At 42.8% G+C, this 16064-nt stretch overlaps 1 protein-coding gene across 1 annotated transcript in view; it reads right to left on the bottom strand.

Annotated features, from left to right (window-relative positions):
* The window catches only part of CSGALNACT1 (chondroitin sulfate N-acetylgalactosaminyltransferase 1), a 342441-nt gene extending 341675 nt beyond the window's left edge, over nucleotides 1–766 (bottom strand). Inside the window, exon 1 of the mRNA XM_047091964.1 lies at nucleotides 707–766. The gene's annotated coding sequence lies outside the window, so the exon portion shown is untranslated. The remainder of the gene's footprint in view (nucleotides 1–706) is intronic.
* Between the last annotated feature and the right edge of the window lie 15298 nt (nucleotides 767–16064).

The raw sequence follows: 16064 nt of genomic DNA, 5'->3' as shown, positions 1-16064 counted from the left end.
ACTTTGCCTTCTCTTTGTACAGCTTTCCTCCTCCTCCCGGACCTTTAAAACTCTCACCTCCCCCCAGACCACGTCCTCGAAAAGCTTCTCTCCCCTGACCGCACGAAACACTTGCTCGGGGCATCCTGCGGATCGCGTTGACCCTCGAACACATTCCCCACCGCCCCGCTCCCAGGCAGCAGACCACGCTGCCCACCGGCCGCCCTCGGCACGCCCCCTCCACCCTCTCCATCACCGCAAAAATAATACACCGACACCAGCAAAGTAGTCCCGCGGGCACGTGTGAGGATACTTTTTTAGCAGATGCCCGAGAAAGCAATTAAACAGCCAAAGGCCACAAGAGAGGGTGGCGAAGCCGAAGTGACCGCCCGCGCGCGGCGGCCGCGGACCCTCCCTGGTCGCCAGCTCCGCGTCCTCGCGCGTCCACCTGAAGGCGCCGCGCCCTCCGCGGGGCCGAGCCGCCCGGGCCCCAGCCCCCCGCCGCGGCGAGGAACCCCCTCCCCCGCCGGCGCCCGCAGCACCCCCGCAGCCGGGAACGGCTGGAGGCCGGGCGCGGCTCAGTCTCCCCCCCGCAGCACGAGCCACCCGGGGTCGCGGGCTGGGCAGCGCGAGGAAGCCGCGCAGAGCTGCGCGGACCCGCGAGCCGCACCGACGCCCCCGCGCGGCGCACCATGCCTGGCGGCCCCGGGAGGGGGACCCGACTCACCCCGAGGCGCCCTCCGGGCTGCCGGGCCGGCCCCTGCTGCTCCTGCCGCCGCCGAACTTTCCCTCCTGCGCGGCTGCCGCGGGCTCGGCTCCACCTCCCGCTCCGGCAGCCGCGGAGCCTCCAGGGACCCGGGGGGCGGGGAGCGGCGGCGGCGGCGGCGGGCGGGCGGGCTGAACCGCGGCCAAGCCCCGGCGCCCCACCGCCGGGTGGGAGCCCGGCGGCCGTGAGCCCGCGCTGCAGCGGCAGGGCGGGGGTCGCGCTTGGCTGCGCCCACCCGCTTCCCCAGCAGTCCCTCTGCAGTGCGTCCCTCTGCCCCGTCGGAGCGGGGCGCCCTGGCCGAAGCCTGCCCGGTATCTGCAGGGGGCACGCCCGGAGTCCAGGGGTCCCCTGCAATGACTGGCGCCGAGATGTGGAGAAATGGAGAGAAGGGGCTGGGACACTGCGGCACGGCCGGTACCCCGGGAGAGAGGCGGTGGGGTGTGATCCTCTTTCTGGACAGAGTTTCCCAGGCCCACTCCCTCCCACACCCAGTGGTCTGCCTTCCCCTCCATGGGCCGACTTACTTACAAAAACTTTGTAAATTGGATTTCGGAGAGTTAATCCTTTGCGGCCCTGGTCACTTGTAACATCTTCATTAAGGAACCTCTATTTACAGCGAAGGTCAGAAACCCTTTGGCTCTGAGACCCCACTCCTGTGGAGAAGTGATGTCTGTAGGGATCCCTGATGGCCACTGAGGAGGCCTAGGAGGGGAGGGTGGAGAAGGATGGAAGTCGGCAAGTGGACTATTGAGTAGTAAAAGCCCCTCACGCGCACACGCAAACACTCCCTGGGGCCATGGGTGCCTTTTATTTTTAAGTGCTCCAGCACGACTCTGAGGGAGAGGGACTTTGGGGTATTATGTTCCCCAATTCTCAGTACGATGAAGGAGGTAATCAGCCGAAAGAGGTCACCTCTCCACTTACAGATGCACCTTGTAGAGTCCCCATGGCTGAGGCTTCGAAGAACCAGAGCTAGAAGCTAGTCCTAGTGTGGTGCTCCTTTCTACTATCTGACCAGCAGAATGCTCAAAGACTCCATATGGGAGATTTCCAGACACCAGACTTTACGTGGGCACAGGGGAGGAGTCCTGTGGTCAGCAGGCAGTCCTCAAGCAGCTAGCAAGCACGTATGTACCGGCAAGAAGCATCCTTGAAACAAGCCTTGATTCCTACTAGGACTCCCTAACACACCCAGGTTCATCCTTCTTCCAAGCCACGCTGCCCTGGGACTTCAGATGGCTCTGTAGCCACCCCACACCCCTTGAGTGAGTTAATCCCCTTGTAACATAAGGCCCCCAAGCAACTCGACTGGGATTTCACGAAGAGGGAAGAAGCAGGTGTTTATCAAATTAATGAAAAACACAATGTCTGTTGTGCTGTTGCCCCTAAAATGTGGCAAGGTTACGGAGGTCATAAATAGTTAACTTAGCATCCATATATATGGAGTTACAAGTCATTGGCCAAGCATCCTCCTATATTGTCTCACAGCAACCTGGTGAGACAAATCATATGACAATCCCCTTGTGCAGAAGGGCCCATGGAGGTTGCAGTTTGTATAAAGGTGAGTTGTGTAAAGGTTAGAGCCTGCACAGTCAAGTATTCTGGGTAATCAAGTAACCCCTTCAGAGCCTTTCCAACTGTCATGAAAACATTCCTATACCTTCATGTATTGATAGATGTGTTGTTAAAGCATTGATTTTCTTTCCTCCTTTTCTTCCATCTCTCTGTTCAGTGATGTCTCCAGAATTTCTATATAATAGGGTGAATGGGAGGAATCTGGTTTGGAAGATGGGCCAAGGACCTGAGTAAGGGCTCCTACGCTGGCACACTTGTGGACTCAGATTCTAGGTTCACGTGGACTGGCTTGTGGAAAGTGGAAGAGGGAATCCCATCGCTGCAACTGTCTCTATTCTTGTCATCTAGAAGAAAAAGGAAGGTCACTTCAGGATTAATTACGTTTCCTTTAGGGGCCCATAACATACTTGTAAAGGTACCTGAAGAAGTTTTCCCCATATATCAGCACAACAATGTACACATCAATATGTACCAGTATACATTTCTATATCAAAAGTCATAAAGCCAATGCTAGCTAAGGGTTTGGTGCCTATAGGTACATTTTAACAATAATCAGTACATGAAAAATAAGGTGATTGAAAAAGCGATAAAAATTGGGGCACCTGAGTTACTCAGTCGGTTAAGCATTAGACTCTTGGTTTCAGCTCAGGTCATGATCTCAGGGTAGTGAGATCAAGCCTCCTCGCTGAGCTAGGATCCTGCTTGGGATTCTCCCTCTCCTCCCTCTCTCCCCAGCTCATGATCTCTCTCTCTCTCTCAAAATAAATAAATAAACATTAAAAAAAGAAAAAGCAGTAAAACTACAAAACCAAGAGCATATGTGAGAAAAGACACATTTTTGTATCTAGTACCTCTAGGTACTAGAAAAGTAAATATTATTTCAATTAGGGGTGCCTGGGTGGCTCAGTCGGTTAAGCATCCGACTTCAGCTCAGGTCATAATCTCTCAGTCTGTGAGTTCAAGCCCCACATCGGGCTCTGTGCTGACAGCTCAAAGCCTGCTTTGGATTCTGTGTCTCCCTCTCTCTGTCCCTCCACCACTCATGCTCCGTCTCTGTCTCAAAAATAAATAAATGTTAAAGAAAATGAAAATATATGCATTATTCAATTATTACTTAGTAGATATTATTTGGATTATTATTTTGGGAGACACTATTATGAAGCAGTATCAGTCACCCTTAGTGCTCATCATTAGCAGAAGCAGCACTGTATGAGGGAAAAGGCCAACCAATTTGCCTCTGCAGCTTCCGGCCTGTAATGACACCTAGCAGAATTGACAGTGAAACCGGTTGAAAAATGGGTTCCTTTAGACTTCCAAGACGAAAGGACCAGAATAAGCAGGTTGAACACCAAGCCCAGATGTTAAAAGCCAATTTTTAAGATTTAATTAAAAAAAAAAAAAAGGTTTCTACATGGATTTAGGTTTCAGCTGTGGTGTTCTTATGGAAACATTTTTCATAAGCATAATGATTTAGGAATCAGAATATATTATTTGAATTTCCAAGTGTGTTATAAAGGTGCTTCCACCTTCATATTGTGCTAGTAATGTGGTAACAGTACAGAAATACATAGAAAGTTCTGGTAATAAGTAAGATGCTGGATTGATTTTATCTACTTGAGGTAAAAACCAGTCCATATAAAAATATATTCTAAAACAATACATAAGGTGTCAAACTGTTACATTTATAAAATGCAAAATATATACACAATAGTATGTCATTTGTTTAATAATTTATTTTAAATGTATCCTGCATAGATATTAAATTTTAAGTGCAAACATATTTCACAGTTCAAAGTCAGACTTTTCAGCCTCACCAGGATCCTTGAGAAGTTTGACCCAGAGCCATCCAGGAGCTGAAATTGCAGTTGTAAAGTTTATGTTATGCTCAAAGTAAAACTCACTTACTTTATTTGCTAAGAGACACTCTCAGACAGTCACTCAAGCCATGTTGACTCCTACTTTAAATAGCTCTAATAATCAGGGTTATCTGATTTCTTAGATCACAGCAAATGTGCTATGTAGTCTGAGGTAGCTCATTAGATGGAAGAGGTGTGTTGTACGCAAGGGTAAAGACTATCCAGATGGCACTATTGGGAGTGGTGAGTCATTGAGATGGGATCTAATTATATTCTAGAGTCGACTTCAGAAATCTTGGAAATACGCAATATATTTCCAGATACTTTTTCACTTAAAATGAGTAAAATAAATAATGTGTGACCCAAAAAGGCAATTTTTTTTTCTAAGGGGAAAAAATCCCACGTCTTGAAGACCTCATTCCATAAACACTATTCTTCAAACACAGTGGGGCTCAATTAAAACCTGTTGACTGAATAAGGGATGATTTTCACTTATTTTGCGTATTTTACATTCACATCTTTAGTTATACACATCAAAATCAGTGAGTGAGTTGATTCATAGTATTTTCAATCTTATGCTCTCCGTTATCCATGCCGTTTCTCTAGGGGTCAGTGCAGAAGCAGATCTAGAAGCTCTGCTCTCCTCATGGTGCCCCTACCAAGCTGTCTTCTCCAAATGGCAGGCTGACCAGGCCAGCTCCCAGGGAAATGCTATGGACAGCAGAACAGGGCTCACATGAGAGTCGTCTACTACACCAGGTGCTTCACAGGTTGACTTTCCATTCTACTGTGCATTCAGCTTTGCCGCTCCCCATCTCTAGAAGAAAACAAAAGGGTTACAGAGGGAACTGTGGAAAAACACAAGTAGGGAAGCACCAGAGACTCAGCCACATCTGTCTACGTCCACCTGACATAAAATCCAGATATCTAAACGAGATCAGCTCAAAACAGTCCTTTATGTCTACAGTAGTCACACTAGTTCACCCATGTGCAGATCAAGCTCACACAGGCCTTTCTTTTTGAAAACCAGGAATACTCCAACATGTCCCTCAGATGACTCAGATCTCTGGTTTTCACTACAGTTTCAATTTTGTCACCCTGGTGGATATACTATTTTTAATTATTACTGGATTTCTTTCCAAGCATTATTAGCATTAAAAAAAAAAAAAAACAGATCCTTTATGGGGTGCCTGGCTGGCTCAGTCAGCAGAGCATGCCACTCTGGATCTCATGGTTGAGTTCGAGCCCCATGTTATATGTAGAGATTACTTTAAAAAAATAGAACCTTGGGGTACTGGGTGGGTCAGTCAGTTAAGCATCAGACTCTTGATTTTGGCTCACATCATGATCCCAGGAATGTGGAATCAAGCCCCGGGTCAGGCTCTGCACTGAGTGGAGAGCCTGCTTAAGATTCTCTCTCTCTCTCCCTCTGCCTCTTCTCCACTTGCTCTCTCCCTCTAAAATAAAAACAAATAAATAAAATCTTTTTAAAAATAGATCATTTATCGTTTAAGTCAATATCTGCAAAGTCCTGTCCCACATGCAGGCTTCACTCTGTGCCCTTTCACTGCTACAAATACACATTTTGACAAGATTTCCATTAATAAGAGAATATGTTTCGGGGCACCTGAGTGGCTCAGTCAGTTGAACGTCTGACTTCAGCTCGGGTCATGATCTCATGGTTCATGAGTTCAAGCCCCATGTCAGGTTCTGTGCTGACAACTCAGAGCCTGGAGCTGCTTCAGATTCTGTCTCCCTCTCTCTCTACCCCCCCCCACTCGTGCTCTCTCTCTCTCTCTCTCTCTCTCTCTCAAAAATAAATACACATTAAAAAAGTTTTTTTTTAATAATAAGTAAGAGAATATGTTCCAACAATACACACTGTTATAAGAATCTCTTTTGCCCACACTAGAAATAGGATGTACGAAAATGTACTCGAGGATATAAGAAGAGCAAAGCTATTGTATAAAATGTTAACACTGTACAGGAATATGGCCTGGTGACAGGAAGGGCAAGGACAGTTAAATCAATAGGTCCAAATATAAGAAATGCCTAAAGGAGAAACAAGTAGGATACCCACCAAAAAGCGAAAAAGACATAGAAAGGCAAAGATGATGTGGAAAACAAGCTTTACCAACTTCAGAAACAAGGATATTTCCTTTTCTTTTTTCACATGTGTCTAAAACCTATGCACACAAAGGATTCATTTTGTATGGCCACAGACATGTGCATCTGAGGGAAAGCTTTGCTTTCAACTAGATGATGCCAATATCACTTCCCCTGCTCTATGAGACATATTTGGCTCTATTGTAAACACGACCAGAAAATGGTTTAGTCAAACCATTATTCATCCAATAACAGTAAGTTAGGCAGTTAGGGTGTTCCAGGCACCACAGAAACTCCAAAAATGATTAAGTATGGTCCTTAACCTCAAGGAAACCAAAATCGAGTAGGAAAGGCCAGAGTATTACAGGAATTCAAGGAGAGAAAAAGAAAGAGAGATCCCTGAGGTGCCCATGGATGACTTCATGTTAGAAGTAGCTTTTCAGATACATCTTGAAAGATGAGTAGTATTTTGATGGACAGAGAAATAGGAGAACATCAAGAAGTAATGCCTGACCAGTGAAGCAGAGAGGGGAAAGCAATGTACATGTCCTAAAAATGGTAGTCCGCAATGGCCAGAACAAAGGGGACATTTGGGGAGAAAGGTCTAAGTCCAAAAGTGGCCTGAGTCTAGATTATGGGGGACTTTGAATGCCAGATAAGGAATTTATCATATGAATTTTAGTGAAATGGGAATGTGTGTATGTGAGCAGACACTGTTAGTTACAGAATCAACAGCCTCTCCTGCTTGCTGGAAGAACTCTAATTACTCAGAGTCCACCTCTGAGAAGTCCTCTGTGAGGCCCTAAAGGGAGGTCAGCATGCCCCCCAGCTCTGGATGAGGGTGTGAGGATGATTATGGTTGGTTTAAGCCAACAGGAAAATTAGTGTGAAAAATGGCTAAGCTTATTGTATCTGTGGGAGATCCCAGAGGAGAGGTATGGTTATAAATCAGTAATAGAGATCTAGAACTTAGGATAGGCTAAGACCAGAGATAATAGAGGGAATGGTGGGTCTTCCACATTCAAAATATAATCATCTAAGTGAGAATGAAAAGTACAATTGAAAGTACCTAAAATGAAAGAAGGTGCTGAGAGCACGATGAGGGAAATGTTAGAATTAATGGGCCAAGAAAGGAGGTTCTGTAAAGGAAACTGGGAAGGTTCTCCTCACAAGAAGGAGAACTATGAGGTGCCCTAGGAGCCAGAGAGCTTCAAGAGGTAGGTGATGGTTACAAGCATAAAGTTCCATAGCCTCTACTAGGTTTGTTAAGTTACTTTAGGGGCTCCTGGGTGGCTCAGTCAGTTAAGCATCCTACTCAGTTTCAGTTCATATAATGATCTCACGATTCTTGGGATGGAGCCCCACATCGGGCTCTGTGCTGACAGTGTGGAGCCTGCTTGGGATTCTCTCTCTCCCTCCCCTCTCCCGGCACTTGCTTGTGCTCTCTCTCTCTCTCAAGATAAATAAGTATTTTTTTAAAAATAAGTTACTTTAGCTATAGATGAGCCATTATCATCATTTCAAAAACCCAACAGAAAAGGCATATTGGGGTGCCTGGGTGGCTCAGTCGGTTAAGCCTCTGACTTGGCTCAGTTCATGATCTTGCGGTGTATAAGTTCGAGCCCAACATCAGAGTCTGTGCTGCCAGCTCAGAGCCTATAGCCTGTTTCGGATTCTGTGTCTCCGTCTCTCTCTGCCCTTCCCCTGCTCACACTCTGTCTCTCTCTCTCTCAAAAATAAGTAAATGTTAAAAAAAAATTTTTTTTTAAGTAAAAGAAAAAGAAAAGGCATATTGAGGGGCACCTGGGTGGCTCAAAAGGTTAAGCGTCCAACTTCAGCCCAGGTCATGATCTCATAATCCGTGAGTTCAAGCCTTGCATCGGGCTCTCTGCTGTTGGCACAGAGCCCGCTTCAGATCCTCTGTCTCCCTCTCTTTCAGCCCCTCCCCCACGTTCTCTCTCTTTCTCTCTCAAAAATAAATAAACATTTAAAAGTATTTAAAATAAAAATAAGAAAAAGGTATATTTGTCCACAATAGGACAGCATCAGCTAACCAAATATTAAGTTTCCCTGTTTTTTACTAGAATCATATATTTTTTTCTTTTTTTTTTTTTTCAGCGCTTATTTTTATTTTTGGGACAGAGAGAGACAGAGCATGAACGGGGGAGGGGCAGAGAGAGAGGGAGACACAGAATCGGAAACAGGCTCCAGGCTCTGAGCCATCAGCCCAGAGCCCGACACGGGGCTCGAACTCACGGACCGCGAGATCGTGACCTGGCTGAAGTCGGACGCCTAACCGACTGCGCCACCTAGGCGCCCCTAGAATCATATAAAATCCGTGCAGTTACACTGACATTTTACAATGGACCTAAGTTGCTTCGCTGTTGATGACATTATAGGACTTTCTGGGATGTGAATGGTGACCCTGTCCCTACGCACAGAGTATCTAGCGTATCATCAATCTCAGCCTAGGAAGCAATAGCCAGAAACCATGAACAGTGCGTAAGTGCCTATATGTTCACTTATCCTGATTGTTTTTGACCATTACAATCATAGCATTAATTCAATCAATAAGGCAAATTTATCATATCCTCTTAATAACAGTGAATCTTTGGTTCAAGTAGGGATGGATCAGAGATGGAATAAAATAAATAATGTAACTACAAATGGAAAAAGTCATTTTTACTATCGGCTCTCAAGACCTTTAATCTGCAGACCTAGCTGTGTTCAACCCTGAGTTTTGTCATAAACAAATATGGCCTCACCATATTTAAGAACCACAGCCCAACATAGAGCAGGGATGCCATTGGCCTTGCTGCCCTCACTCTGTGTCCTCTGTGAGCATCCGTCTGCCATCAGCTGCACCCTTAGCATCTTCCTTTTACAGGCAGTTTGAAGGATTGGGCTTGGTTTTAGGGAGGTCTAAGTCCTCTAAGAACAACCTCTGCTCTCAAGCCTATCTGACCCGGGCCTTGACTGCTTCTTAGTTTGGTTTTTCATTGGTTTCTTTTCAGTTTCACTTCCATCCACCTCCACTTCCTAACTGAATCTTGTTCCAACCTTAACAACTGGAGCAAAATTAGCTAGAATTCTGCACCTGAAAAAGAGTACCATCTCTACACCCAAACTCCTGTTGTGCACGCCCACACCCTCTTAAAGGTACAGTAACACCACTCAGACCAAGGTCTGATGGATGCCTTTGGGCACTGTGAATGGGACAGTTAGTCAACTCTCAGAAGAATCAATTCTTCTATCTCGTTAGTCCAAATAATAATAATAATATCAACAACAACAATAATATTACAATTGTTAAGATTTTGGTTTTTATCATATTTCAGATACTGCTGTAAGCCATAAATATTTTATACTGGCCATGCCCTATGAATAACCCAAAGCTTAGAAAGTTTATATAGTTTTCCCAAGGTCATATAGCTGGTAACCCAGGGAGCCAGGATTCACATCCAGATTAGTTTCCTTTCCCCATGGACACACCCCTGGGTTCCTGTGTGTTGGCCTGAGATAAAGAACTCTAGATAACTAATAAAATCTTTCAAAACATCATGGACAGGGCAAAAATAATAAAATTGATTCTTTGTGGTAGAAAAGTTGGGAGCCACTTATCTCTCCAATACTCTCCTCTGAGAACAAGATAAATCCAGAATCAGAATCTAGGCCACCTGACTCCGAGTCTAGTGCTCCTCTGCTGTGCTCCATGTGTTCTTCTAATGTTCTAAATATAACTGATTACATTTGTCAGGAAGTGTGACAAAGGATTACAATGGAAAGTTAAACAGGATTTGAATTCATGGGTCGGCTTCTTCAGTCATTTGCTTTATTCTTTAGTCACATGATAACATGTTTTGTACTCTGAGGTGATAATCAACGTCATTTATGTATTCTCAATTCATTAAGCCAACAACTGGAGTCAGACTAAAAGTGTTTACCTAACGAAATAAAGAAGCTTTTTTGTTTCTTTCCCTTCTCATAGAACAGATACTTCTCGTTCCTAATTTTTTTGTACTAGCATCTTGGAAGACTACCAGTCCCAAAATCTGTAAACAGTGCTTCCCTCCAGATAGAGCTTTTATCTTGATTGGGAAGAGAGAGATAAATTGCTCCCTCACTGATAAAGAGCTTTTTGAAGACGTTTACTGTATATAACCTCTGCTATGCACTGGAGGATAATTCCCAGGAAAGGGGGAAATATTGCTTATTGTTGATTGTACATTTCTATTTTCTTTTAGAGTAATACAGTGATTACAGATAAAATAAGAAAGCAAATAATTTGACAATACGACATCACAGTTGAATCTAAAATTGGGCATTCGTCCATCAACTCTTGGGTGATTCGTACCTGTCACCTCTTTCTCTAGGGAAGGAAGAGACTGCTGGCACCAATTTCCCTGGAAATCTCTCTACAGCTTGAGCTAGCATCATCCCTGGCAAGGCTCATCCCCTTCCAAGCCTGCCACCAAGCAACCCACTCTGAGAAAAATTGGGAAATAATACCATATTTTGAAGCATTAAGGAGCTGCCACACTTACATGACAAAGTGTTTCCTAGTTAGGGTTCCTGTGGTCATCTCCTCGAAGAAGCCTGATGCAATTCTGAATTTCTAGTTATGCTCAACTGGACATTAATTGTGGCTATGCCATTTCAGATGTGGGGGGTTGTAAACCCCATTTGTATAATAATAGCATACCAGCCTTAGTTTTTGGATTGTCTTTCTCCAAAGGGATCACTCAGAGACAGATAAATCAAGAGGCCAGCCAGGCAGCTTTTTAGAGGAACAATCCATAAGAGGAGACAAACATATCACCAAAATAAATCAGAACGATGGCCCCAGTTAGCCTGAGTAAAATGTAATTGGTCTGACTAGTCTTGAAACAGACAACTTTCTGCAATGGGAAAATAAACACCATGCGTGCGCTCGTGCGCGCGCGCGCGCACACACACACACACACACACACACACACACTTTTCTCTGTTGAGGATTTTGTTAATGCATATGTGCTAAATAGTAACTAGTTGCCTTCAGCTGATTTTCTGAAACCAAATAATATATGGCATAATGTTTACTAAAGTGAATGAGTTGTTTATTACCTAAAATTTTAAACCTTTTAATATACCTCCTAAGATGTTCTCGGGTTCAGAAAACCACCAAAGGAAACAGAAGTGCAAACAAGAATTATAGAAAAATGGAAAATAAGCTCAAACAAAATTTATCACCAACCAGTGACGTCAATTAAATGACTCTTACTCTATACAAAGTTCATTACTATAAACTAGTTTCCTCCCACTCCCACTAACTAAAGGCTAAGTAATTATTTTAAGAATATAATCTGAGTTGTGTTGCATTACTGGCTTGCTTGAAGTGCTCACAAAAAAATGTTGACCCAATGTCAAAAGTACTCATACTTTTTCACCATCAAACAAAGAGAAAAAAAAAAAGGCCTCTGTCACTTTGGAAAACAGTTTGGCAGTTTCTTTAAAAGTTACACACATATCATCCATGTGATCCAACCATTTCACTCCTAGGTATTTACCCAAAAGAAAGGGAAATGCACGTCCAAACAAAGATTAGTACACAAATATTCATAGCATTATTTGTAATAGGCAAACGTTGGAAACAACCCAAATGTCTACCAACAGCTGAATGAATAAAGAAATTGCAGTTTTTCCCTACTCCCAGGTTATAAAGAAATTCATTCATACTATAAAGGAATTCATTCATTCCCTACTCCCAGGTTATAAAGAAATTCATTCTTCCAAAATAAAAGAAATTGTGGTATATCCATACAATGGAATACTACTCAGAATAAAGAAGAATGAACTATTCACTGAACAACATAGATAAATCTCAAAATAAATTTCACTTATGTCCAGTGAAAAAAAGCCAGACCAAAAAGAGAACATTGTATGATTTCATTTATATAAAATTCTAGAAAATGCAAACTGTTCTGAAGATTGGTGATTGCTTGTACATGGAATGGGCAGAAAGGAGTAGAGGGAAGAATTGTAAAAGGACATGAGAAAACAATGGAGGGTGATAGATATGCTCACAATCTTGATTGTAGTAATGGTTTTGTCAGAACTTGGTAATGTCAAAACTTAAATTTATTCTCCAAATATGTGTTGTTTGTTGTATATTAATTATACCTCTATAAAACTTTTTTTTTTTTTTTTTGGGACAGAGAGAAACAGAGCATGAACGGGTGAGGGGCAGAGAGAGAGGGAGACACAGAATCGGAAACAGGCTCCAGGCTCCGAGCCATCAGCCCAGAGCCTGACGCGGGGCTCGAACTCACAGACCGCGAGATCGTGACCTGGCTGAAGTCGGACGCTTAACCGACTGCGCCACCCAGGCGCCCCTAAAACTTTTTAAAATTAATTTAATAACTTGGTAAATAGGCATCTGTATTTGAAAGAACACATTCTGTGTCTTGCTTTTAGTTAAGAATCAGGAAGAACTTTTGGAGACCAATTAAATGATCCTGATCTTTTTGTTCAATGGTTAAAACATTGGTTCTCCAAATTTGGTAGACATAAGAATACCTGAAATGATCCTTTAAATGCAGATTCTTGTGTTTCACCCAGAGGTGTGCTGAAAAATGTTTAACAACTAGTTTTCCAAATAGCCAAAAAACAAAGCAATATAGCCATTTTATACATGCATAAATAATATACTCTGTTAATAAAATAGATGTGTAGTACACAATATACAGATAATAATATATTCAATGTTTTTTATTTTTTTGTAAATTTCATAAATCTAATTCATTCTTTTTTTTTTTAATTTTTTTTTCCAACATTTATTTATTTTTAAGACTGAGAGAGACAGAGCATGAACGGGGGAGGGGCAGAGAGAGAGGGAGACACAGAATCGGAAACAGGCTCCAGGCTCTGAGCCATCAGCCCAGAGCCCGACGCGGGGCTCGAACTCCCGGACCGCGAGATCGTGACCTGGCTGAAGTCGGACGCTTAACCGACTGCGCCACCCAGGCGCCCCAAATCTAATTCATTCTTAGAGAATGCTTGGTTGATTTTTGCCAAACTCGATCTACAGCTGGCCAATGGTTGCAGTTGACAAACAAGTGACATGAGTGTTGGTTAATATTTTCATTTACATGAATGAATAAAACTGAAATGGAATAACATTTTTTAATAATGTGAGAGGGGCGCTTGGGTGGTTCAGTCAGTTGAGCATCAGACTTAGGCTCAGGTCATGATCTCGCGGTCTGTGAGTTCGAGCCCCGAGTCAGGCTCTGTGCTAACAGCTTGGAGCCTGGAGCCTGCTTCGGATTCTGTGTCTCCCTCTCTCTCTGCCCCTCCCCAGCTCATGCTCTGTCTTTCTCTGTCAAAAATAAAATAAACATTAAAAAAAATTTAACAAAAATAATGTGAGAGATTTATTTGCTGAATTGTATAACAGTTTTTGTATAACTCTGTACTATTCACAATGCAATAGCCATAGACATGACTTGCTCAAATTTAACCTGCATTAACATTGTCTCCATCACTTTCTGAAGTCTAGACAATAAACAAAACAACAGCTAACTCTGGTTACTGAGTGAAATTCGCCAATTTCCCGGTATAAATGTCCCACGTGGCCCATTTCAAGCTGCCACTGAATGTACAGTTGAGGAAAGATGCATGTGGTGCACCATTATACAGCATTTCCACCACACAAATATAATGGACAAAACTTCAAGAGTGTAGATAATGGTAAAGCATGGTAAAGTATGTAGAAAGCAATGAATTTTGAGTATATATTACCTTTGTTTTTAACATAATTTACTTAATAGTAAGTTTCTATAATTTAATTTTTAATGATTTTTAGTAATTGGCTTATAAAATTCCTTAAAATTTAACAGTTGGTTCTAAAGAGCCAGTATAAATTGCCTCCAGCAAACCTCTGGATTCACCTCAGCCCTAAGGAATTAGATCCTCTGGGACTAAGGTTAAGGAATTTGCTTTTTTTTTTTTTTTTTTTTTTTTTGAGAGAGAGAGAGAGAGAGTGGGAAGGGACAGAGGTAGAGAGAGAGAGAGAGAGAGAGAGAATCTTATGCAGACTCCATCCTCAACACAGAGCCCGACACGGGGCTCAATCCCAAGACCCTGGGATCACAACCTGAGAGAAAATCAAGAGTGGGACGTCCAACCAACAGGGCCACCCAGGTGCCCCAGGAATTTGCATTTTTAGTATTTCCAAGTGATTCTGATGTAAGAGATTGTAGAAAATGTAACTGCATTTTTCTTCCTTTTAGCTGGTAAGTAGGTAATCTTCAGAGACAACATGTTATGGGGAGAGAATACAGAATTAAGTATTAGGAGCACTAAAGTTCTCACTCTGGTTCTGCCATTAATTATATGGGCAAATCACTAACCCTCTAAGTTTCCTAATCTAATAAGGAGGGAATGGGACTGAGAAAGGATTGGTAGATGTAATTTTAAAAAGATTTACTTGCATGCCGTAGTATTTATGGATTTCATAATCTGATATCTATGATTTGCTTTGAAATACTTCAGGAAACAGAGAAAAATGTTGAGCTAGGAGGTAGGTAAAATAAGATTGGCAAACTGCTTTGGTAATGAGAACATGAGGATTTATTATACTATTCTACTTGGGAGTATTTTGAAATTTTCCATAATAAAAATTTCCTGGAAAGTCACTAATAACTTTCCAAGATCCCTTTTATCTTTAAAAATACGTTTCACATCATCCTTGGGGCTCTAAATTATTTAATGGGACAGAGGTCAGAGATTAGCATCTACTACGTATTTGATGCGTAGGAACTTGAATCCACTTAGGAATCTCAGAGCAAACCAATGGCTGAGCCAGGATTCTAACAGCAGTCATCTGGGCTCCAAAGCCATGTGGCTTTTTCAGTTACACCAAACACCTAACTGTGCTGCTGTGCCACGACAGCATCAAATAGGAATGTGGAGATGAGAAAGAGGGTGGATCTTCCAAGTCAAGCATCAATATTTTATTCAAAATACACCCTGCTTCTAATTACGTGCAAAACTGGGGGCAAACATTACGACAGGCAATTAAAAAGCCAGTCACAGAGAATCCTGTAAGCAAGCTCTGGGCTGTTGAGAAACTGCTTATATCACTCCTAATTCACTGATCATTTCAGAAGGAACATCACAAAGACAGGATGGAATGCAGGTCAACAGAGTATTTTATTTCTCTCTCTCTCTCTCTCTCTCTCAAAATTAAATAAACATTAAAAATTAAAAAACAAAAGCAAAAACCCTAAGAGCAACAACTAAGAAGTCTGACAACAGGGGCACCTGGGTGGTTCAGTTGGTTAAGCATCTGACTGTGGCTCAGGTCATGATCTCACAGTTCTTGCGTTCAAGCCCCACATTGGGATCTCTGCTGTCAGCATAGAGCCTGCTTCAGATCCTCTAGATCCTCTGTCTCCCTCTCTCTCTGCCCCTCCCCTGCTTGTTCTCTCTCTCCCTCTCAAAATAAATAAAAACTTAAAAAAAAATCTGACAATAGCAAGTATTGGCAAGGCTATGAGTTATGGGAATTTTTATACGTGCTTTGGCAGACTATTTGGCATTATCTTGGCAAAGTGAGAAGTGTATACTGTACAACCCAGCAGTTCCATTCCAATGTGCATAGTAGAAAAACTCACACACATATGCAGAGAAATAACAGTATTTTTAGCAAGCAGCACATTCATAGTATTAAAAACTAGGAACTAGGGTTAGGGCTGTTATAACTAAATACTTAAACATCAGAAATTTATATTCCTACAGTTTTA

This window comes from Lynx rufus, unplaced genomic scaffold (genome assembly GCF_022079265.1).
Source record: "Lynx rufus isolate CCGP_SWC_20201006 ecotype Redwood Valley unplaced genomic scaffold, mLynRuf1.p SCAF_3, whole genome shotgun sequence".
Classification (NCBI taxonomy): Eukaryota; Metazoa; Chordata; class Mammalia; order Carnivora; family Felidae; genus Lynx; species Lynx rufus.
Note: the sequence above shows the minus strand (reverse complement) of the source record. Positions and strands in the feature narration are given on the sequence as shown.